The sequence below is a fragment of the Zonotrichia leucophrys genome, chromosome 5, assembly GCF_028769735.1.
Source record: "Zonotrichia leucophrys gambelii isolate GWCS_2022_RI chromosome 5, RI_Zleu_2.0, whole genome shotgun sequence".
NCBI lineage: Eukaryota > Metazoa > Chordata > Aves > Passeriformes > Passerellidae > Zonotrichia > Zonotrichia leucophrys.
The window spans coordinates 51,555,951-51,580,522 of NC_088175.1; the positions used below are offsets into that span (position 1 = coordinate 51,555,951).

The 24,572-nt window shown below is 38.6% G+C and overlaps 1 protein-coding gene across 3 annotated transcripts in view; it reads right to left on the reverse strand.

Moving 5' to 3' along the window:
• METTL15 (methyltransferase 15, mitochondrial 12S rRNA N4-cytidine) overlaps positions 1–24,572 on the reverse strand; it is an 83,327-nt gene that overhangs the window by 12,408 nt on the left and 46,347 nt on the right. The window lies entirely within an intron of this gene.

Below are 24,572 nucleotides of genomic sequence, written 5' to 3' on the forward strand. Positions count from 1 at the left end.
GTGGGTCTGCTCCAGGATGTGATTTCATCATCTCTCAGGTTTCCATTGCTTTTTTGGGTATCTAACCCCGAACTTCTGGGTTTTGCCTATATATAAGGTGGCTTACAATTACACAATTTATTTTATCTGTCTCTCAAAATCTAAATGGATTTCACAGAGTTAGAAAGATTAATCAACAAATTGCTGCATTTTTAAGCAGTACCTGAAAAGCAGAACACATTTCTGGAAGCCACTGCCTCCATGTGGAGAGGAAAATCTGCATTAAAAGGAAGACACTTACGAATCCAACCACATGGAAGAACACTCAGCTAACACAAGGCTCTCCTCATTAGAGCAGGACAAATCCACCCAGCAAACACAGCACAGAACCTGGGAAACAGTGTGAATGGACAGTGTCCACCAGGGATAGCATGATGGAGCACACAATCTGGAATTGGTGTCTGTCCAGCCCATAACTGAACACAGTTACTCAGCATAATAAAAACTGACAGCTCCTGAAAGCACAAGGATCCACTTCAGGCACTTAAAACAATTTAAGCTACCTAGTTAGATAGTTTTGAGATTGTATTTCCTCCCCAATATAATGAGGGGAAATTTCCTTGAAAATGCATACTACTTTTTCCAACTGGGCAGTGTTTCTACCTTCCTGACATGTGCAAATGAATGAACTTTAAAATTCCATATGTGGGAGATGAAAATTAAATGAGATCTGGATAAAACTATAAATTGACATTGTCCAGTTCCCCAGCAGCCAGTAATCCATGTCAGGGGTTCTGAAGTAGTGCTCTGCCAACCCATCTGAAAAGTTACTCTAAACATTTTTTTTTTTATTGCTATAAATTTTCTTACATTTCTTTAAACAAGTCATAAATATGTGGATAGCTAAGATGTTTGTGACAGCTTTTGATTTGTGATCTGCTAAACTTTTGTGATTAGAAAAGGTTAATTAAAAAAAAACAAGTAAATTTTGAGTAAGTAGAAATTTTCTCTTTGGTAGAGAGATGCTTCAGCTGAAAAAAAAGTCTGGAGCTTGCAAATAAAATAAAAAATAGATTGAGAAATTATTAGGTTGACATTTGATGTCAGTCTTTCAGCTGTGTGGAATTACAGCTTCTGTATATAAGGAATTTGTTATGCACTGCCTTGTGTGTACCAATGATGGATACAGGAATCCTGGTGATTATAAATTATAATTAATTATAATATAAAATATTTTAATATAAAATAATATAATATTAATAAATAATTTATAAATTCTCACTGAAACCAGCTGGTTTTTATGAGGTTATAATGAGTGTATTACAAGGTTCAGGCCAACTCTCTGGATTCCTGTTCCTCTGTGGAACAAAAGACACAGAACAGTTTTAAGCATCTTGGCTCTCTCATACCCTTCCATTAATCAAACCAAGTGCACAGCAATGAAAGATTTATCATCTTATGAAGGGAAACACAAATATCAACTCTCTTTTTGGTCGGACAGCAACGATGATAGTGATGAAAAGGCCTAATCTACTAGATTATAAGCATGACACATTTATTTGAAATAAAATATTTTACCAAGAGTTCAGGACATTTGTTAGAAGATACTCTCCCCTAGTCTACCATTCTTTATGCCTATATTCAAATTAAACCTGCCTGTTACACACAGGATTTCTCAAAGTATTCTTAATTTCCTCTCAATTTCCTTTTGAATTCAGGTTTTTATTTACGTGATCTGTAAATCCACTTTGCAGAAAAATCTCAAATAAATAATAAATAAGTAATAAAGGTTAAAAACCTTTATATCCCTACAGTCACATGCCTTCTGCTCTACCTAGGTGTGCAGAATTCTTGCCACTTTCTTTTTCAGCCTTCCAATGTTTTCTTTGGTCAAGAGAAGATTTATCTTCTATGACATACTTACCTAGTGTGAAAATCTATTACCCTTTCTTGTCTTAATTTACTGCAAAACCAGTGCTCAGTGGAAAAAGCAGGCAAGGTAAACCAGGGAACATCTGTAAACACCAAGGAAAACAGCCAAGCCTATAGTTCTGAGAGGCCTGAGATGAGAGGGCACATCCAAACATCACAGAGCAAGACTGGATGGGGATTTTCACCACTGCTGACACCTTGGAAAGCTGCTGGGAATACAAAGGGGCCCTGTAATCATTTTAGGCAGTCTTAGAAGGTTAAAACCTGACTAAACCAAGTTGTCTTGCTTAAGAGAAAAGATTTAAACTTGGTACTTGAGCAGCATTTTATATATTCAGAATATTTTGGAAACATAAAAAAACTATGAAGAGCTTTTAGCTCCTCTCTTATAAATGGAGAAACAAGACTTGTAGAGCTTAATATTTAATGACTTGAAGATACCACGTAGAAAGCGAAGACAATTTCAGAAACCATGGTCTGAGGATGTAAGAAAGCAGAAAATACCTGTCACATTAGCTCTCCTTTGGGGGGGATGTGTATGGGGTAACAGCATGGCAATTTTTCAACAAATTCCCAACTGCTACAGACAAGCAATCTCTAACTTCTCAAAATATTCAACATGTTCACTCCCCCTTTAGTAATCTCGACATTCTACAAGAAAAATGTATGTAAGATTTCAAAAGAACACTGGGAATATGGACAACCTGGCCTGCTTTAAAAAGAATTAAAAGTTATTCACAGCAACTAAGGCTGTGGGGCCCCAGTAGATTTTGCTGTGCAACAACTTCAGAAGCTTGCAGAATTCTTGGGAAATAACACAGTTGGAAAATAATACAGATCCTTCAGGGTTCAGGTCCTTTGTTCAGGTCATAGCACAGTATTTATTATATTGTGACACATAGCATAGTAATTCTGCTAGACAGGGCTTGATCCACACTTCTCAAGCACAGGAAAGAGCAGAATGAGAAAGAGTTCAACATCTCCTAAAGTATTTCAGGCTCTGCAGGTTTCAGTTAATCTCTGGTATTCTGCAATAAAAAATTTATAAATATATTTATTTCTCATTTTACTCAGTTGAGAGGGATCCACACAGCAAAAAAAAAAAAACAACCAAAAAAAACCAAAAGTAAAGCATTAACACAGCTTTGACAAAATAAATGGAATCTTTTCTCTCATCTAATTTCTCTTGATTGCCATAGACATTGACATGACATCAATCATTCAAGGAATTTCACAGAGATGTACAATGATGCTTCGATGGTGCTTCAGCATTTTTTATGTATACATATTAACACTTGCTCCTGATGTTTCACCATTACTCCACTTAAAAATTCAGTGTATAAACACAGGCCCATCACTTGTGAGCAGTGAAAACTACATTTCACCCAACCAGAACAAATGGTTTCTCCAGGAGAAGAGAAAACCAAGTTTTCCAGCCAGCTCTTGGCACTGCTCACCAAACAGGGAGGCCAGTGTGGTGCTTGGATGCAGTGCCTGCACTGGCATTGCCATCAGGGGGTGACGGTGCCCACAGGGGCTCTGGGATGAGGAAAGGGGTGGAGATCTGACTCCATGTTTCAGAAGGCTTGATTTATTATTTTATGATATATATTACATTAAAACTATACTAAAAGAATAGAAGAAAAGGTTCTCATCAGAAGGCTGGCTAAGAATAGAAAGGAATGATAACAAAGGCTTGTGGCTCGGACAGAGAGCTCGAGCCAGCTGACTGTGATTGGCCATTAATTAGAAACAACTCTATGAGACCAATCACAGATCTCAGCTTCCCAGGAGGAAAAAATTCTAAGGAAAGGATTTTTCATAAAAAGATGTCTGCGACAATCAGGGGGTCCAGCAGCCCCAGCTGTGGTGAGGACGCTGGCACAGACCTGGTGCGACACTGCCTCCTCACCTGGCTGAGGTCACCCACAGCTGTCACTCTGCTGCCGTTTTCACTCCTGGCTGCACTGCCCCAGGCACACCCAGAGGCAAACTGTGAAGCATTCCAGCCACAAATCCCAGCAAGTTCCAGCGCTCCTGCCTGGGAACTGCGGTGTGTTACTGCACCTCAGTGCAACATCCCTCTCAAAAAGTGTACCTGAAAATTGCAAAAAATCTTTACATTGCCTTTACCAAATGGAAAATTGGCACGGTTTTCATGCTTGCCAAGTGTATTGGTTTGCATGGCCTGGTTTGGGCAGTGGGGGGCACAGAGGTGGCTCCTGTGAGGAGCTGCTGGAAGCCTCCCCTGTGCCCAGCAGAGCCAGTCCCTGCTGTGGGACAGATGCTGGGACAGGGACAGATGCTGGGAACGCCTCTGGGATAACAGAGTGAAGAAAAAATCAAAGCAAAGCTGGGGGCCAGTGTTAATTCCAGCTAGAGAAGAGGAGGAGGAGACAGTGAGAACACGAGAGGAAAAGAACCTGGAGACACCAAGGGCAGTGGGGAAGGAGGGGCAGGAGGTGCTCCAGGGGCAGAGCTGGGATTCCTCTGCAGACCCTGGGGATGATCAGGGTGAAGCAGCTGAGCCCCTGCAGCCCCTGGGGACCCACGGGGGATGCAGAGATCCATCCCCAGCCCCTGGGGATGCAGAGATCCACCCACAGCCCGTGGAGATCAAGAGGGGATGCAGAGATCCAGGGGAGGGGATGTAGAGATCCACCCCCAGCCCATGGTAGCGGTGCCCAGATAATTTCTCCTGGTTCTTATCTCAATCCATGAACCTTTTGTTAAATTTTCTCTCCTCTGTCCAGCTGCAGAGAGGTGTGAGTGGCTTTTGTGAGTGGCCAGCATCTGACCAAGGTGAAACCACAGCAGCAAGAAAAAAAGGGAAACCAAAAAATTGTGGTATCTATCACCTTATAAACCAACTGTGTCTCTGCATTTCTAGTTTTATATAAAAATAAATTACAGATCTATGGAAAGCCCAGTAGCTACTTGAGAGCTAACAACTCAGTCTAGGCTGTGTTTTGTGCAACAAAATTACAAACTGAAATCTCAGCCACTGATCAACAAAGTCCTGAGAACTGGAAGAAGCATACATAAAAACCAATTTCCATAGAATCAAGTTAAGATTTTCAAATTTGAGGGCTACAGTGATGACTGTACTCTGTCTGAGAATCCCCGAAATGCCATTTCAAGTATTTTTAAACTGGTAAACTTTTACTTACCACGTATTCCCACTTAAGAGCAGAGAGCATTTAAAAGGCATGCATACATTTGAAAAGTCAGCTACTTCTCTCTCCATATAACCTGAAGACATCACACCAAAAAAAATCCCAACAAAAAACAATCCCCCCTTTTTGTATGGACTTGTAGAGCACTGAGCACCTTACACTGTCAGAAATGGTATCCCAGGAGTGCCTTTCTGTGCCTCCTCTTGCCAGCTGTGTGTTTCTTACACCAACCTCATGGACCCGGTTATTTCCTGCTTCAGTGGTTCTCCTCCAGCTCCCTGGAAAATGTCCCCTTTTCCTTTCTCTGCCACTTTCTGCAAAGTGATGCAATCCTCCACTCCTCTGCCACTGGCACCAAATGAGCCCAAAACTTAATTTAGAGGTTTAATGTCAGAAGTTTGTAACAACCTCTCAAGCACATCTGCTCCAAACAGACTGCTCACTGTTTAAATGCTCATTTTTATTTCTATATGAAGTCTGGGTTCCACTGTTCTGTCCACTAACACAATTTCAGCAAAAAACTGCTGGAGAAGACACTGTTCCAACTAAAGGAAAAGATGTAATTTGCAAACCAAGAGCACAAACATCAAAGATGGTTTCCATTGAGTATAAATCCAAAATCTGGCCATATTAGACATCTTCCACAGCAGGTATACTCAATCTCATTAAAATAAGGATGAAAATTTAAGTCAATAATGGACAATGTGTCCTGCTAAATTACAGATTAAGGAGGCAATTGTTTTTCTTTTTCTGGGAAAACCAAAGACTAGCAGAAAAAGACAATGGAGGCAAATTTCAAAATTACACGTCTCACCAAAATTTGAAAAAAAAAGGGTTTTTTTAGTTTCCTAACACAAAGTTTTGCTGCATAATAAGAGCAAACTTTATGCAATTGCATCTAGCCATTAAAGCCTTTGCTATAAAAGATATATCATCATTATGAGTGACACCTTTACTACAGAATATTTGTGGCACACATAATATGCTGCCATCATTGAGATGTGCAAAGAAAACCAAGCTGTCAGAATGATCTGCCTGTCACTCATAGGACACAACAGTTTAGAAAAGTCCTGTTTTTTCTGGTTTCCACTGGGATCTCAGGTTGGCAGTGGCCACAAGCTGGAACAGCTGAGTTATCATCATCACCTCAGGACTCCCAAACACTCAGTGAGCCCCCCTCAGTTTATTTCCAATTTTAACCACCCCAGCACAAACCAGGGTGTTCTTTCACCTCTCCTTATAAACTACTACCACCACTTCAACAATTACTGCAAGAAGTTTTGTTGGACCTTTCTGCTGACAGTTTGCACAAACACTTTTAAAAGGCGAATATCCAACTCACCACTCAAGTTCTAAGATTATTTTTTCACTGTAAGAAAACAGTGCAAAGCAAGTTTTCTTAGAGCTGATCAATCTTAATAATGATATTCTTTTTCTACTGGCATCTTAAAAGACAGCTGGATAAAAACTGCCTCTCCAGCCCACAACAACCCACACATAAACTCACAATTTCACTAGAGACACAATGGTACTTAATTGAACTCAAAAGCAATGCTGCTACTGGCCATGAAGGATGGAAGGATGGAAGGAAGGAAGGAAGGAAGGAAGGAAGGAAGGAAGGAAGGAAAGAAGGAAGGAAGGAAGGAAGGGAGGAAGGGAGGAAGGGAAGGAAGGGAAGGAAGGGAAGGAAGGGAAGGAAGGGAAGGAAGGGAAGGAAGGGAAGGAAGGGAAGGAAGGGAAGGAAGGGAAGGAAGGGAAGGAAGGGAAGGAAGGGAAGGAAGGGAAGGAAGGGAAGGAAGGGAAGGAAGGGAAGGAAGGAAGGAAGGTTGGTTCTGTTTTAATCAGTTACCAGTAGAAAACAGAAAGAAATTCTGGATGCACACCAGCAGGTTGAAAGGTACAAATTACCACCAGGAACATAAAAGCTGTGTATGAACATGTTTCAGTCTATGAATGTAAGAACACTAAAATCTGTAGCAACAAGCATTGCAGACAGAAGTTTCTCCAACATGCAGGAAAGAGGCAGATCTCTTTTTTCCAGGTTAACACACAGTCTCAGAGGAATCTGAGAAAATTGTATTGAGCGTTGCAGACTGGAGAAAAGGCACAAACCCAGATTTATCACTCAGTCAGCTTTACTGATCAATTACTGAATAATTGAGATCAGGTATGTACAACAACCAAAACACCATATGTTACAGTCTAAAAAGACAAAAAATTGCCTCAGTTTTGTCTCATTTGTTGAATGAACAACAACAACAACAAAGTGTATTTCTCTAGTACCTGCTGTCCCCCACTGAAACATTTCAGTTTCTGAATATGTTTCTGTCTTACTTAAATCAGTAATTTGTCACCGTGATATTTTCTGGAAAATCCCTTCACCAGGATTTCTTCTCCTGGGAAGCTGGGAAGCTTCAGATTCTCCATGTTTTGCTGCATTGGAATTGTTTACCCAGCATGTGAACTGTTTTAATTTAATGACCAATCTCAGTCCAGCTGTGTCGGACTCTCTGAGTCTGTTACGGGTTTTTATTATCATTCTTTTCTAGCCTTCTGATGTCTCCTCTTTCTTTAGTATAGTTTTAGTATATAATTTATTTTAATATAATATCATAAATAATAAATCAGCCTTCTGAGAACATGGAGTCAAATTCTGATCTCTCACTTTTCCCAGGGACCTCACACCACTACAAGTAATTAACTATTCTTTCTTTGACAAACCATTTCCTTGTTTGAAACAGCACTTAAACCTCAGAACACTGAGGATAAATACATCCAGCATCAAGAATTCATTTATTATAGATGAAACAAGTAACTTTTTATTCCTTCCTGCTCTTCTTTTCTAAGCTGAGCCATAGAAGAACATATCTACAATTGGAATTGACTCTCACCTCAAGCACGAAACTTTCTGCCTGTCCCTTGGACAGCATCCCATGCTCCTGACTGTGGGGAGGAGAAATCAGAGGCAAAACACAAGAGAAATGCAAATTAGGAAATGGGGCATCACTCAGCCACAACTGCAGTTTGCTCTCCTGTGCCTTGGCTCACACCAAGTCTTTGCCTTGTCCAGACAAAGCAACATGAGCTCTGCATAAAATTACAAATTCCATCACATCATGGTGTTAAAAGGCAGGCCAGCAGGCAGTATTTTGTTCTCTATTCATTTCCCAGTGGCTTTTAGCATGCTCCACTCACCCAGCAGTGAACACCACCAGTCATTAAGGTTCCCAGGACAGCCCAGTGTCTCACCTGCCTCTGGTCAGCTCACAGCCCACACGAGTGAACCTGACATGTTTGGCCACATCTCGTAACCCTAAGTCTTTCCACCTGCTGCCTTGTGGGGTTCTGCAGTTGTCCAGAAAAAAAAGCTTCATTTTTCCTTTATTAGGTAACACAGCCTAAAATCAACAACGAAAAGTCAATGAAAAGTCAATGAAAAGTCAACCAATAGTCAACCAATAGTCAACCAAAAACCATGCCACCCACCAATATACTGGCTTATTTTGATAACTGATGAATAACTAAGTTGCGTGCTGCACCCACATATCCTTGTGGCACTGCACTGGTGAGATCATCTGAAATGAGATCAGAGTGACCCCTATAACCAGGCAGAAACTCCACACCAGAAGATTGCTTTGCTTCCACTACTCACTCTCTACACAACTTTACCTTGTTAAATTGCCCTTGCTACTTCTGTATTTACCAACTCTGAAAATTGCTCCAAAGTATGAAACATTTGAAAATCAAAATTAAATCTATATTTGTTTCTCAGAACATTGCAATCCAATCTTGGGAAGAAAGTAATGTGCTTAATCCTACTAAAGGTTATAACATGTATACTAATGTAATCATACTAAAGATTATAACATGTATAATAATGTAATTCTACTAAAGATTATAACATGTATAATGATGTAATTCTAATAAAAATTATAACATGTATAATAATTTAACATTACTAAAGGTTATAACATGTATACTAATATAATCCTACTCAAGATTATAACATATATAACATAATCCTGCTAAAGATTATAACATATATAACAATATAATCCTACTAACGATTATAACATGTACCTGCATAGTGAAAAGATGCGTGTAAAATATTGTTAAGTATTTTTTTACAAGTAAAAAAAATTTGATTTGTTCATCAAATGAAAATCTCCAGAAAGTCATGATTTCCAAATCCTGCATATGCAAACTTAGGTATATCCCTCAAGAAAACCTCAGTTACAACAGTAAGCATTAAATTTTGGAAATTAAATTTTGGAAAACTACCGAGGGTACACAAAAGGTTATTATTATACATTACCAACTCTAAGAATGCTTTTGATTGAAAATGTTGTCTTAAAACACTTCCCCAGTGACCCTGACCCTTTTTTCTAGTTTAAAAATGTCAATTTCAGAAAGGAATCCTAACAATAAAACCAGTTTGTTCAGGAGCCAGGAGCATCTTGGACACCACCAGTTAGCATCCACGTAGAATTGTACATTCTATATTAAAGTCTCATTCTGTTACATCATTTATTAAGTGCCTTGTTATAAGAGCTGGGAAATTTAAATGCATCCCACCAGTGACAATCTATCCTGACATTCAGTGTTCCCTGCACTGACATTTTTACTTCATACAAGTCATGAAATGCTGCATCCAAATGAACTTCTCTCCTATAAAATGAACATCCAGAAAGTGTGCACATTATCTTTTAAGTCAATATCAGAAATAATAATTACTTTTTTACTGAAATACCCTAGTCTCAACAATGTTATTTTTTCTGCACAGAGACTACATGCAGTCTAATTACTTGCCACTGCAGATTACAACATAAAGTCTGAAGCTTTGGAGAAGTAAGAGAACTTTCAATTGAATAATATTTGCTCCTGAAAGTACACATACAATTTTAAATTACTGCTTTGATTCTCTCTAATGGGAAAATATATTCAATTGAGATGCACTGAGAAAAAAAAAGAACAAAAAAAGCACCCCATTTGTGAAATAAGACAACATTCTGAGGGAAAAAAGGAAAAAATAAAGCTCTACCAAATATGCAAGGTAAGGAAATAGACACATAATAACCAACACAATCACATAATCAACAGTTTAAAAGATACCATAAAGACACCTTATAGAAGTAGTAATATGAAAGTATAGAAGTATAGTATAGTACAGTATAGTATAAAGTAGTAATATCAAAGTATAAAAGTGTGGCAGACCATGAGAACAGAAGGTGTTGCATAGCCCCACCTAAAGTATCATGAGATATAATTCTTACAACTCCATAAACAAGAAAAAAAAAATGCTTCAGCAGTTTTACCTAGAAGGGGAAGTGTAGCAGCAAATTTGTTGCACTTGCCCCAGTAAATGTGAGGCAAAGTTCCTAAAAGATTACAATGGATAAATGTGATGAGCTCAAAGCACCATGTGTGAAAATATGTACTAAATATGTTAAGAAAACCTCTGAAAAACTGAAAAAACCCTTGCCTGAGCTGAAAGTTCATCACCTGGACATAAGCATGAAAAAAAGGAGCAGCAAGTTTCATTTGGGCATATGAACAGTAAACAGCTGTGAAAAGGGAAACAAAACCCTACAATATGCAAGCCAGAAGTTTCAATTGGAATAGAGAAGTATTTAAAATAGAACAGCAGGACTTATCCAGAGTTTGGTATGACATTACAGGAGCCTTGTCTAAAACAGAGGAGCTCAGAGTGGAACTGGCACAGAGGAGCGGGAACAGGATGAGCAGAAGTGAGAGGTTATGAAAAGATTAAAAATCCCCAGACTTGTTTTGCATGCAAAAAAGGAGGGCAAGAATAGATGTCAATATTCTACAGCAAGTATTTTCAAATGCCAAGGAGAGAAAAGATCTAAGAGATATTAATAAACTATTACTTAATTTTCTTCAATTAAAATTAAATTAGGTAACTGCTTTAACTGGAAATTTAAAAAAAAAAGTTTCGTATAATGAAAAATTAGACTCTGGAATAGCTGGAGCACTGTATATAGAACTCCTAATTACTTTTAATATAGAGCACAGGGGAGGAGATTAAATTATGCAGTGGCTTATAACACCATGCAATTGGATTCAGTGCTGTAGAAGTCTCTTAGAGCATGTTTATATTTGAGCAGCTATTGTAATTCTCCTCTGAAAAGCTCACCCTGAAAATGTTTACGTAAACTTATCATGACATATACACATTACACATTTTACATGTGTATAAACATACTCCAAACAAGAATAACTTACCCCTTAGGTATAAATGGTTCCTTTTATTTTTAGAAACCCCTTAACTGAATGCATAAATACACCATTGGCACTGAAAAGGCTTCTTTCTCTTAATTTTATCCAAAACAGTTACTGGGGAACTTTTAACCAAACATAACCTTGATATTGACTGGCAACTGCTGTTTTCTGATAGAAAACTCAAAAAATACATTGCTCTCAGATGCAACTTTTTCTAGCATATTTTTGATGCCTTAATTCAGAAGATGAGAAAGGAACTTCCAAATGGAACTTCCAAACCTGCCACAAAAGGATAATTAGGACCCCAAGATCAACAAATTTTGATTTTTATTGAAGGAAGAGTTCAACAGTTCAAAAGTTGAGTGTCTGCTTTTCCATAGGGTGCAATAAAATACTCTAAAGGCATTAACTTAATGTGATATAGAAGGAGATAAAAAAGAAATTCCCAAACAAAATCCCAAGTTACTTTAGTGCTATTTTTAAGTATAATTCTACCCAAATTGAATAAAAAAGAACAGGCACCTCTAAGAACATTTTAACCCTCTGCTCCATGGCTTGGGACTTTGCAGGCTGTATTTATTTCTCCAAGCTCATCAGCAGGTTCCCATCTGTTTTGTAAAGCAGCTGATTCCTCAATTAGACAACTACTTTCTAATATGTCCCTACAGGTTAAGATCCCGTAAGTAAAATAATTACAGGCAATTTTCACATCTAGATGAACGCCCTTCCAGGTGCTAGAAAACACAACGTGATCCTGACAGCCTTCAGAAAACATCTACAGTCCACTCCAGCATTTATTTAAACTCAAGTTTTCCAAAACTGGAATTAGGCAAGAATCCATTTGATCCACAAATGCTCAGACTGTTGCAGAGAATTTTTTCTCTATGTGCCATCTTTTTACCTAGGAATCACAGATCTAGGAAACAATTTGCCAAAGAGGCCTCCAGAGGTGTTCCAGCCCAAAGCTCAGTGCAGACCTAACTCAGGTGGGCTCCCCAAGGCCAGGTCCAGCTGGACACCCCCAAAGATATTCCACAGGAAACCTCTCCCAGTTCTACAGCCCTTCTGGCCCTCTCCTTCCCTGACACCTGTAATTGGAATTTCCTGCCTTTTAACTCGTGTCTCAGAACCCCCACCAGACTCCAGCTCTGGGGCAATCCTTCAGGCAGGTGAAAAACTCCAGAGCAAATTGTTCACAAAGCTGGCAAAGGGTTTTCAGTTATTTAAGTCTTCAAAAAACACTACGGATCGCTGATCCTGGTTTTAGGTTTTTTTCCCCTAGAATTATGAAGACAAACTTGAGATTAGGATGTAGTAACTGTGTATTTAATCAAAATTATAAAAATCAATTAATACACTACATTAATCAAAGCAATAATAAAAAGCAGAAATTAATAAGAAATTAATCAAATCAAATTAATAAAATAAAATTGATAAAAAATATTATAAATTAGCACTTTGACATTCCCCTAGAAAATTCATTCTTAGCTGTGTTTTGTCACATAGAAAGCTAAACAGTTACTCTTGAATAATTTACATATTTACTACAAGCAGACTCATTTTCCATATCAGGCTACTAATTTATGACTTAAGAGTTTTTGATGTTGGGGTGTTGGCAGGACATAAAATAATTGCTTATTGTTACCTGATGACATGAAAAATTTAAGAATCAAGCTCTAAACACAAGCTGGTTTACATCTCAGTATTCCTGCGTGTTCCCAAAATAGATGATTTTTCAGTTCTATTATGGTTTTATTTGGAAGTACCAGTAAATTGAATTTCATTGCTCTCCATTTGCTATATTACTTTAAAAAAAAAATCATTATTGAGCAGAATAACTCCCACTGGAACAAAGTCTCACTTTTGTTACTATACAAACATATTTCTGTTCCTGTTCACAAGCTGAAATTATAAATACCAATACCAGCACTTCAAGTGGAAAAAAAAGACCTTTTATTTAAAATAAATGCCTCTTTGCCAATGCAAAACCATGGCTAATCCATTAAATCGTTCGGAGTACTGCAGATGGCTCCACTGGTGTTCCCACTGTGTGCTCTGTAACATTTCAAATCACCCATGGGAGATCTAAAGAAACATTGACTATTTCATTTTGGCAGTATTATAATGCCTTACCTGGAGAATCTCTTCCCTAAGCCGCCATCCCATAAGAGTAAGTATAACTCCATTTGAGAAGCTCCTTTAAAAGAACTTTAAAAGATCCCACCTTTCCAACAACAAAATATCAAATGAAACCAAGCAGAATTGCACAGAAGCATCCACTGGAAGTGGTCAATGCCAGGACAAGCCAACCTTCTGCAAAGCATTGCCACCAGCCTGCTGCAGGAAATTTCATCCCCACACACCACCTGCACCACCGCTGACTCTTGTGTCATAGCCACAGTGTGGCTGTGGGGTTTGTCACAGAGTGCATGGCTCCATTGGATTTATGAAAGTAAGCCTCAAGTGATCGCATCTCAGAATCTCTGCTGCTCGGAGTGGCCCCGAGATGAGTTAGAACGTCTCTTTTCCCAGCCCGGTGGTTGAAGAAAGAGTCAGAACTCTTCTATTCTCATTCTCAAGGTTGTTTATTGTTTCTTATCTATAAAATTCTTTCTCCTGTCCAGCCAAAGTCTGCTCAGCAGGTCAGACAGAGGCACTCTGCCTGCCTCAAAGGCGGTGTTATCTTTTTATACTAAAAACTACATTTACACTATTTACCATAACTTCCCAAAATCTATTACCTATGTTAGACAGTGAGCTTCTACTCTAAAGCAATCTAAAAATGCCAACATCACTATCACAGACACATTTTATGAAAAATCCTTTCCTTAGGATTTTTTTCTCCTGAGAAGCTGAGAGGCCTCAGGAACAAAATGCAAACAATGATTATCTGCTGCTGTGGGTTGCACAGGTGCATCTGTGATTGGTCCATGTTGGTTGTTTCTAATTAATGACCAATCACAGTCAGCTGGCTCCGACTGTCTGAGATACAAGCCTTTGCTATTCATTCCTTCTTTTTCTATTCTTAGCTAGCCTTCTGATGAAATCCTTTCTTCTATTCTTTTAGTATAGTTTTAATATAAGATATATCATAAAATAATAAATCAAGCCTTCTGAAACATGGAGTCAGATCCTCATCTCTTCCCTCATCCTCAGACCCCTGTGAACACTGTCACACATCACAGCAGAGGATGGAGGTCAACAAGAAGAAGGAGAAAGGCTGGACACGCCCAGATCCCTCCATCTTACCCCCTGAACCCCCATTCTAAAAACCCAAAAAAATCTATTTCTCCCCCCGTGCCAAACTATTATTCTACTTATACTTTTGTGGCTTTTAGATCTTCATATAAGGCAGGTAATTTGCTCCATGGGTCATAATCAAAACCACAGGGGCATGTTGGGCTCTGTGCCAGGGTCTCTGAGGCCCCTGGCAGGGTCCTGGCAATCCAGGACAGCCAGAGGGATGTCCTGAATTTCAACAATCCCAGAGCTACTGTTCTGTCTCAGAAATGGACCCAGAAACCGTGGCCCAGAAACCTTCCACTGTGGGTCTGTCACAGACGTCTTTTCATTAAAATCCTTTTGTTAGGATTTTTCCGGCTGAAGCTGAGAAGTTTCAGCAACAAAGTGTAAACAATGCTTATGTGCTGCTGTGGAATGCAACAGGTGGATCCATGATTGGTCTCCTGTGGATGTTTGGATTTACTGACCACTCACGGCAGAGCTGCGTCTCGATCTCTGCTGAGACACAGACCTTTGTTATTCATTCCTTTTCTATTCTTAGCTTAGCTAGCTTCTGAGAACTTTTCCTTCTATTTCTTTTTAATATAGTTATAATGTAATATATATATATCATAAAATAATAAATCAAGCCTTCTGAACATGAGGTCAACATTCTCACCTCTCTCTTCATCCTGCAACCCTTGTGACCACCGTCTCATGGGTCTGACTGCTCAGCACCTCCTGCATTTCTGCTGACTTCCCTACCACAGCCCATAAAATGGGTGAAATATCTGACACAAAGGTTATTAACACCCTGTGGGAGACACTGCCTGCCAAAAGGGCTGTCAGAGAGTGCTGGTGCCACCAGATGTGGGGGATAAAAGGCCTGTTCACCTCTCTGTAGCTGTTTGGCATCGTGCATCTCACAAAGGAGGAGCTGAGCCAAACAGCTCAGGCAAAGGCTTAAATCATGGCAAAACCACACTGGGGTCTTCTCAAAACATGCAGATCACTCTAACAAATATTAGACAAATATTGTCTAAAATGGAGAAAAGAGTAGAACCACGTTCTGCACAACAAGGGCGTGGCACAGCTTCTTTACAGATGCATCCACCAGGAAAAAATGCTAACACCTTCACAGTATAATTAGCAAAAGTCTGATAATCAAAATTAAGTCAGGTAGCCAATGTGTCAGAGAGTAATCAGGTATCACCTCAAGTACTGGGCCAAATTTTACAGCAAGTGCTTTAAAATGAGGAGTCAATAAGCTGAGAGAGATCCAGAGAGCTGCAAAGAAGCAGGCAGAAAACATGAGTCACGTGGAAACACTGCAAGCTGGGCTTGGTTTTGTTTTTCTTTGTGAATAAGGAGGCTGGAGGTGATCTGATGGTTATCTCTGTACCAAGTTACTAAAAAGGCTTCAGCATTCAGTAATTCTGCATGCCAAGCCAGAGCAAGTCAAGGAATGCTTGGCTGAAGTGGCAGAAAAGGAGCTCTGAGCTGGACATTGGGACAATTTCTTCATGCATAAACCACCAGAAATCACCAAGAGATATTATTTATGCAATTCCTGTTATTATGGAATGCTTCTAGGAAGAGGAAAGGCAAACAGTGTTTAGGAATTCCAGAAGTACATTAGATTTTGTTCTAATTTTGCAATTTATTGACAGTGCTTAAAGCCCTTGTTTCCAACATCCATTATTTATTTTATTTGAATTTTCTTTTGGGAATCATTCGGGGTTTAAGTTGTTTCATTGCTAAGTTTGATCAGGAAATCTGCAGTTAAATTTCAAGTTGGCAAGTTAAATTTCAAGTTGGTAACATCTGATTTCACATCTTTGGAAAAGTGACTGATGAAATTTTTGCCTGTGTCACTCTGTTGTTTCTTCTGTCTTATCTCCTGATATTCCTGTAACTGCATCAGGGCTTTCTTTACCTTACCAGTATTTTTATTTCTTTGTATTACAACAAGGACACAGATGGTTGACATCCTTGCCCATAGAGCAGGGGTGGGAACCAGGCAATCTTTAAGGTTCTCTTCCAACCAAAACTATTTTTTGAGTCATTACTTGGGGTATTTTTAAACAGGTATAACACACAGAACCCATGTTTCTTTCCGAAATCGAAAATTTTGGCTCAAAGCTGAATGTATGAACATAGATGTTACAAAACAAACAAACAAAAAAATAAAAGTGGGTCATTTCCAGTCAAATCTGAAGGGAGCAGAGTACACTCAGAAGACTTTTCACTGATTGATTTAATGCTGAAGTGGACAGAGAGGTGCAAAGCCACAGCTCTTTCCATGGCAACTCTAAGGCATGCCACATATGTTTCTGTAGAGCAGAAGCAGCAGCCAGGCTGTAATGCACAACCATGCACAATTTTCAGGTTTTTCCCCTCTAAAAAAACTACCAAAACCTGTCTTTCACTCAATACATCCCCCTGAACTGCACATTCCTGAAGATGTACCCTGAAGCTCACATCAAGCTCTTTTTTGGCTTACCCTGACTTACTCATCAATTTTAACTGCTGCTGTCCAATGGCCAGCTGATATTTAATTTCTGTTCTTTGTATTTTGCCTGTCACATCCCATATTTTCACCTCTTCCATTCATTTTATCTCTGTCTCATAATACTCCCTTCCATCATGAATTATTCAAACCACTTGTTTTCTTGGTATTTTTCTCATCAGAACTTACACATAGCTCTTGTCCTCTAGACTTGCTTTTCACCCTTCAATTGCTCTATTTTCCCAATTCTCCACATGTTCATTCATTCCCTGCTCTCTTCCATATTCTTCCCCACTGCTTTTCTACATCTATCAAGGCAATCCCATAGGCATTCTTGCAACATAATAATTTCCATGGTCTGTGAACAATGAAGATGTGTTTACCACAGAAAGCATCACATAGAAAACTTTTCCCACTTGCTAGGAATAAGAAATTTTGTCTTAGGATGCTTAATTCTTGCTATTTTATCTAATTTACCAATGTTTAACACAAATAGTTATGAGCCAGGCTTCTCCTCCAGTATGATATAGAGAGCGATCAAATTGAACATAATCATGTTTATTACAAATAAATCCCACCTAAATTATATGAAATCACTGATCTTTTACAGGTCTGCACAAATGAAAATCAGCTTTTTTAGCTCATTAGTTAAGCCAAGTTTTACCAACCAGCCACTGGAGCTGGAGGGCTGAAACTCTGATTTGTAGGTATGATTCAGTTCTTCCCAAAAAGCTCTCCACTACAATAGCTCACAAACTGGAATTTAAATAATCACTTGTGAATCTTGCATGTCTAGCTCAATCCAATTTCTCATGGAACAGCAAATGTTAAGAAAATTAATCTGAAATTAATTTGTGTATCATCAGTGTCATGTATTAGAGACTTTGTTCATTCCTGTGCCCATGAGAATACAGGGTGGCTGAATTACAGATATTCTCCTATACAGAGTAATGTATTGAAGGAGATTAATATTGTCAGGCAGACTAATCTAAGAAGCTAGCATTTGTGATAAAAGTACCTCTTTGGGAGTGGGGAGGAATGCTGAAAAAAATCCAGCAATTAAAACTACAGTGAAACTGTGCAACTGCTGCCTGCATGATGACATGCAAGAACCTTAGCTCATGATTTTTAAAAAAATCTGCCTATTAGGGATATCCACATTGCAATTATCTGCATTTTCTGCAGGTTGTGAGCGCCTAAACACAAACTCATTTTGACCAGTTAATTCAGAACTTTAGTAGTCATTACCCTGATCTCTTTTTTTACAGCACATTCTCCAAGAGATCTTTTCTTAAATTTTTGCATGTGTAGTAGCAGGAGAAGGTCTACAACCACTATACAGATATCCAAAAACTACTGTTCCAAATGTTGCCTAAATACCCGCAAGCACCCAGGAAAATCCAGCTGAAATACTGAATTGTAATTTTAAATCTGGATTAACCTTAGAGTGTAACTCTTAAATCTGAGATTTAAAGTCGCTTTCCATCTTCCAGAAGTAGTCAGCCCTGTATTGACATTCCCAGTCAGGCACCACAGGCAACCAGAGAGCTTCAAAAGGTGACTGTTCCAAGGAGAAAAGGCTGTTCCTAATTTTTTTTAGAGAAAATATTGAAAGGATCATTCAGACAGACAACTGAAATTTTTAATGTGACAAACTTTCACTGCCAGGGCAATGACTACACAGCGTTGAAAGGAGACTCAGGACAAATGTGCACCCAGGAGGAACCAACAAAGCTTTCTGGAAGACTTAATGCCTCCTCCATAAAATTACCAGACAATTAAATCCTTTCTCCCTCTCTAATTGCCTTCCTGTTTTTCCCAAAGAAACTGGAAACACTTCCTGCAGTTTTCCTTCTCTTCTGGAATATTTTCTCCTTTTTGTTTCAATGGTCTCCAAATTTTGCCATCTCCTGGGCAGTCCCTCCATTCAAACAACCCCTTCTGTCACGGGCCTCACAACTACTTTTTTCTACCTTCAACAATTTTCTCAGCCACAAAGAAAATGTTTGTCCCCATTAACTTGGTAATGTTACAGCTTGGTAAAACACAACAAAAGTCAGGTAAAGAAAAAAAGACAGGTAAAAGTCTCTGAGGTGCTGCACCCAGAATATCCAAAATACAGGAGAGAGCAGTGAGGGATGTCAAAGGTTCCACACATGCAAAATACAAGAACCAGGAACAGAATATCCAAAAAGTTTCCCTCTCGTGGCTGCTCAAAAAACAATTGTTGGCCTGGAAATCACATTACAACTAAATTACAAATAAATGCAGATAGCTGATACTTTAAGATCAAGCAGCTTCTATTTGCTTGGAAAATCAGGATGTAGCTGCTAAATTTAGATTGCAGCCACAACCTTTAACACAACACGTTAAAGTTGCCCTCTTAAAATAAAGATCAGAGCCTTGAAGAGAAGCAGTTTTTGCAGGGAACAACCTATGACAAAAGCTGGTGATATTTTCACTACTGATACAAAGAACACAGTACCATTAATAAAGTGCAGGAATGAAATAATAATCTTATATAAAAGAGCATTCCCTTCCAAACAAATCCACAGCACACCAGCAAAGCAACGAGTACAAACAAGCATTTTGTAACTTCAGTCAACAGGCAGCTCTGAATTCATGCTTGAATGCTCAGTGCAGATCACCAAGCCCTCAGGAGAAGATCACTGAACATCACACAGAAGGAAAACACATCTGGTGTTTTCCAAGTCCTGCTTGCAGACATTTCTTATGCAGTGAACCAACAAGGAGGAATCACATTCCACAGCACCTTCTCATGCAGCTGCTCCATCCCTCTTGGTGGGTAGGGTCTACAAAGTTGCTTAAAAATTATGCTGCAAAATGTGCTTTAAAAAATATGCTACAAATACACTCAAAAAAAATGCTACAAAAATTCTTAAGTGCTGCTAAAGTTTAGCTTTTAGAGGAAAAAGGCAGCATCAGAAACCTCCAGTGGAATTGCTCTCCATCTGTGACCAGCCCAGCGCCTCCACACCTCCTGCATTGTCACATTTTCTGAAAAATCTCTTTGCCCAGGATTTCTTCTCCTGGGAAGCTGAGAAGCCTCAGAGAAAAAGGAAAACAATAATTAATTGATTTGCTTCTCCCGTGTTTTGCTGCTTTGGAATGTGTTTGGAGATTGTTTACCCACAGGTGATTGTTTCATTGGTTTCATGTGAATTGTTTTGACTCTTTGGCCAATCAGGGCCAAGCTGTGTCAGGACTCTGGAACAAGTTTTCATTATTATCTTTTTAGCCTTCTGTCTGTATCCTTCCTGTATTCTTTAGCATAGTTTAGTATTCTTTAATATAATATGATAATATAATAAATTAGCCTTCTGAGAAACATGGAGTCACATTCATCATTCCTTCCTCCCAACGACGGGCAACCTCACAAATCCAAGACTGCATCTTCCCAGCTGTCCCTGCCTGGCCCCTCCAACATCCTGCTGGAGCTCCCAGGCTGAGCTGAGAGGATGACTCAACTGCAATGACATTAAATCCTGATGATGAAGGCTCCTGCCTCTGACAGGGCTGGACCCCTGCCTCCCCAAGCACACGCGTGCAGCCAGCAGGAGAGCCCAGGTGTGGCCCCACAGAACCTTTTGGAGGCTCTGAGTGCAACCGTTCACTCCTTTTTTTTTTTTTTTATTATGTTGTTTCTGGAAAGCTACATTTAGTAAGTCATAAAAAAGATCCCTTCCCTTATTTCTATCTTGAGAAAGGATCCTAATTGGCTAGAGCCAGTCATAAAAATTTAACCGTGTTTCTGAAAACACGAGTGCCAAAGGGTAATGCATCTCTAATGGTTGCCAGTGGAATAAATAGCAGTTCTGACGTCAGAACTTTGTTACACTCCAATAACTGGCTCATTTGGGGTTTCAGGTACAGCAAGTTACATGTCAGTTTTAAATAAAGTTATAAAAATAGAACGCACAGTGAACCATATTGCCACTATGCAGCCTGGAACTACATGATTTATGTCTAATAAAATATTAACAAAGGTGACAGAGGGTATAAAAATAGTATTTTCTACCTCATAATATCCTATTACTTAGATTTGAGAGGGCAAAATGAGGCAGATATAATTTTTCTTTTGTTTTTCAAAACATATGGCCGAAACCAGAGTAAGCAATTTTGAGTGAAAGTGACATTTAAAAAGTATTTATAGTACCTTTACCCAGAAGACAGCATAGTAAAACCCAAGTTGTAAAAAATCTGCATCTGAGTCCTGCTTGAATAAACACATTAAGCAGCAAAGAAGCTTTGTCTTTTCATTCCTTCTGCAGTGCAGCAATTAAACAAATTACCCTTTCATTGTGTACAAGATGACACCTTGGGCTGTGCGTGTACAAATAAGAGTTTAATGGTTCACGGATGGACAAAGCTGTTGTGCATGGATGGCGCTGAATATTTCAGTTTAGGAACTTGAACACACAGTGCTTAACACTTGGATTTAGGGGCATGGTGGAGCTGGCAGTGCTGGGTTAATAATGGCACTTAGAGGGCTCTTCCAACCTAAGTAATCCTATAATCCTTTACACAAAAAACAAGAAAAGTTTTAGATGTGCCACATGGCTGCACTCACAGGGAAGGAAAGGACAATACTCTTAGGGTAACACAGAAAGCTAGAAACAAGTTTGAAGAAATCACATGAACTCCAGAGCAGTGTAGGAATAGGGACAATTGTCATTTTTGACCTGTAGGCTCTCCAACGTTCAGTTCAAGGATATTGAGACATTTGTACCACTCCATACAGCCTCCAAAGCAAAGGGAATTCAAGGAGCCCCCAGCACTGCAGATCAGAGATCACACACATGAAATCCCATCCTTGTAAAACACAAGAACCAGAACATCCAAAAAGTTGTAAAAGGCTGCTGAAACACTCACAAGTTACCTACATTGACCTAATCTTTGCGCAGGGAAGATTTTATCATTAGAGGAGCCTGTAAAAGAATGGGAGTAAAGTGTGGCACCAACTGCAACAATCTGCATTTGTAATCAAATTACGTAAGTATCAGAGTAGGAAATCTAAGATAAAAATTTTGGAGTGAGAAAGGAAATTTTGTCACAAGTCTTCTTAAAAAAACCCAAGATTTGCCTCCATATAATTGAATGCAGTCAAGTAACCTGGAGGGGAGTCTGGCAAAAAAAAACAAAAAAAAAATCCCCTTGTTTCACATACAGCAAAACTTACTCTTTCAAAGGCACTAGCTATCATTACTTAAAGGTTTACTAAATATTTGCTCTGATTTGAAAGGATCACAAGGTTTAAGAGAGAAAGAGACCAGAAGAAACTCTACCCTTTAGTCAGAAACCTTCAATAGGTTATAGAAATTAATGTGCTCTTCTAGTCCTGAAATATTTGAAATATTAAATGCCTTCCTGCTGTAATGGCAATCTTCAGAGTGACTTAGAAGTAAGGGAAAAAAAGAAAACAAAAATTACACAATACTGACATCCATTTGAGTGGATGTTCTTGAGCAAAACCAATGCAGTAACATTTGATAAATTGAATAATTTTTGCATTAAATATAAAGAGGAATGTTTAGGTTTTACATGAAATTACCAACAAAAAATCTTTATTTGAATTGGTTCTTTGTATTCCTTACAAGAAAGCATTTTTTATAGTATTAAGCACAACCAGTAATACTTATTTTTGCTTCTACAATTGATTTTCTTTGTTCATCAGCATCAACTGCACCTCAGGCTCCTGCTGCTTATTGTCCTGGTCAACTTTAAGCCCTTAGGTGACTTGTTAGCAAACGATTTGGGAATAAAAGGTGACACAAAGGCCATGTAAATCCTTATTAATTATTAACTCAAACTCCAAACCACCTGCAGTACCTCCTAAAGTTGATTATGGGGCAGAAAGACATCAGAAAGTCAAAATAAAAAGAACATTCTGGTTCTAGTTAAAGGGTGCATACTCTTTTTCATACAAACTCTTATTGAAATTGTCATTCAAGATTAAAATATTCCAAGATGAAAATGCTTTGGATATGTGTATTAAAATTGTAAAAAGCTGTGACTGGGTTGAGCATTGCAGATAAACTGTGTTGACTTAGGGTATGAGTTAAACCAGTAAATTATAATTCCCTTTTCTATTTAAATCATTTAACTCTAGAATAAAGTCAAATATAAGTATGGAATCTCTCTTAGCTCAGGTGAGAGCAGAGGCCAAGACCATGTGCTGCTTTCAGAGAGGGGCTCCACCTCCCCATGCAGAAATGCTTGCTAAGAACCCTGAACCACAACTCTTTTTTCCCAAACCTTATCACAGACAATACAGAAACCAAGTTCTAAGATGTCATTCATTCCCTGCTTGACTTTTACACAGGAACCTTCCAAAAATCCCTACAGTGATTCAAAGGAAAAAAAATCTTATTTAAACATTACAATCTTTGAAAAAATTACTTTGAACCTATCATCAAGTTGTTAATTACTTACAGTACAGGTTTTTCTTTTCATTGGTTTGTTTTTGTTTTTTTTTTTTTCCTTTAGAAGGCATATTCAAACAGCTTCAGGTCAGCCATAATTATTAGAGGGCTTGCCATCATTTATGTTCACAACACAAACAATATTTTTAAAAGAAATAGAAGCTAAGTCCAACTTCATCTCTGACAAGGATAATGCTCTCCGATGAATTTAAACAAAGCTGTCAGTGACACAACTGACTGAAATTCATCTTAAGAGATCATTTTTTACTTGATGTGTTATGCAAGTTACATTTCTCCTCTGCAGCATCTTTCAAAGGCAAACAAATAAATGACAACTTCTATTTCTCAAAAGCACTTGAAACTTTACAATACTAAGAGTTTCAGAAACTATATTCATATTATAATTTAAAAATGGAATTGAACACTTCATGAAATAAATAGTAAGGAAGTGCTAGGCCAGGTTAACACAGGACAAGAGGGAACACTTGTAGTAAACTACACAACACCAAAAATAAGGAGTTGGTAAAAGCCTTCTGGTTTTAGAAACAAGTATTCCACAAAAATTTGACACCTCAGGTGTCACAGCTCCTGACACAGCCTCAAACAGATTTTAGAGGAACAACAGGGAAGGGTGCATCAACAGATTCTTTTTCATGGAAGCAATACAAGAGTCCAATAATACTTTTGACCATTGATCCTAGACACAGGGACACCCTGCAATCCAAGTCTTGAGGCAAAACTGCAGAACTGGTGATGGCAGCAGAGGACACAACAAACTAGAAACCACAGGATCCAGGATGTGAAAAATGCATATTTTACGACTGGCTTTTTGCAAATATTAAAATGAATGTTATATGTGTTGTGTTAGAAAGTTATGATGCATTAATTCTCTTAAGTAGTGTGTTAAATATGGTTTTAGGTAATAACATAATCTTAAAATAGAAACTATGCTATGTAAGATACTTTTTTAAAGAAAGGACTTAAAGGAAAGCGAGATAGCAGCCACAGGACACCTCTCACTCTTCCAGAGAAGAGAATTTATTGCTCCATTATCGGAAGAAATTAACT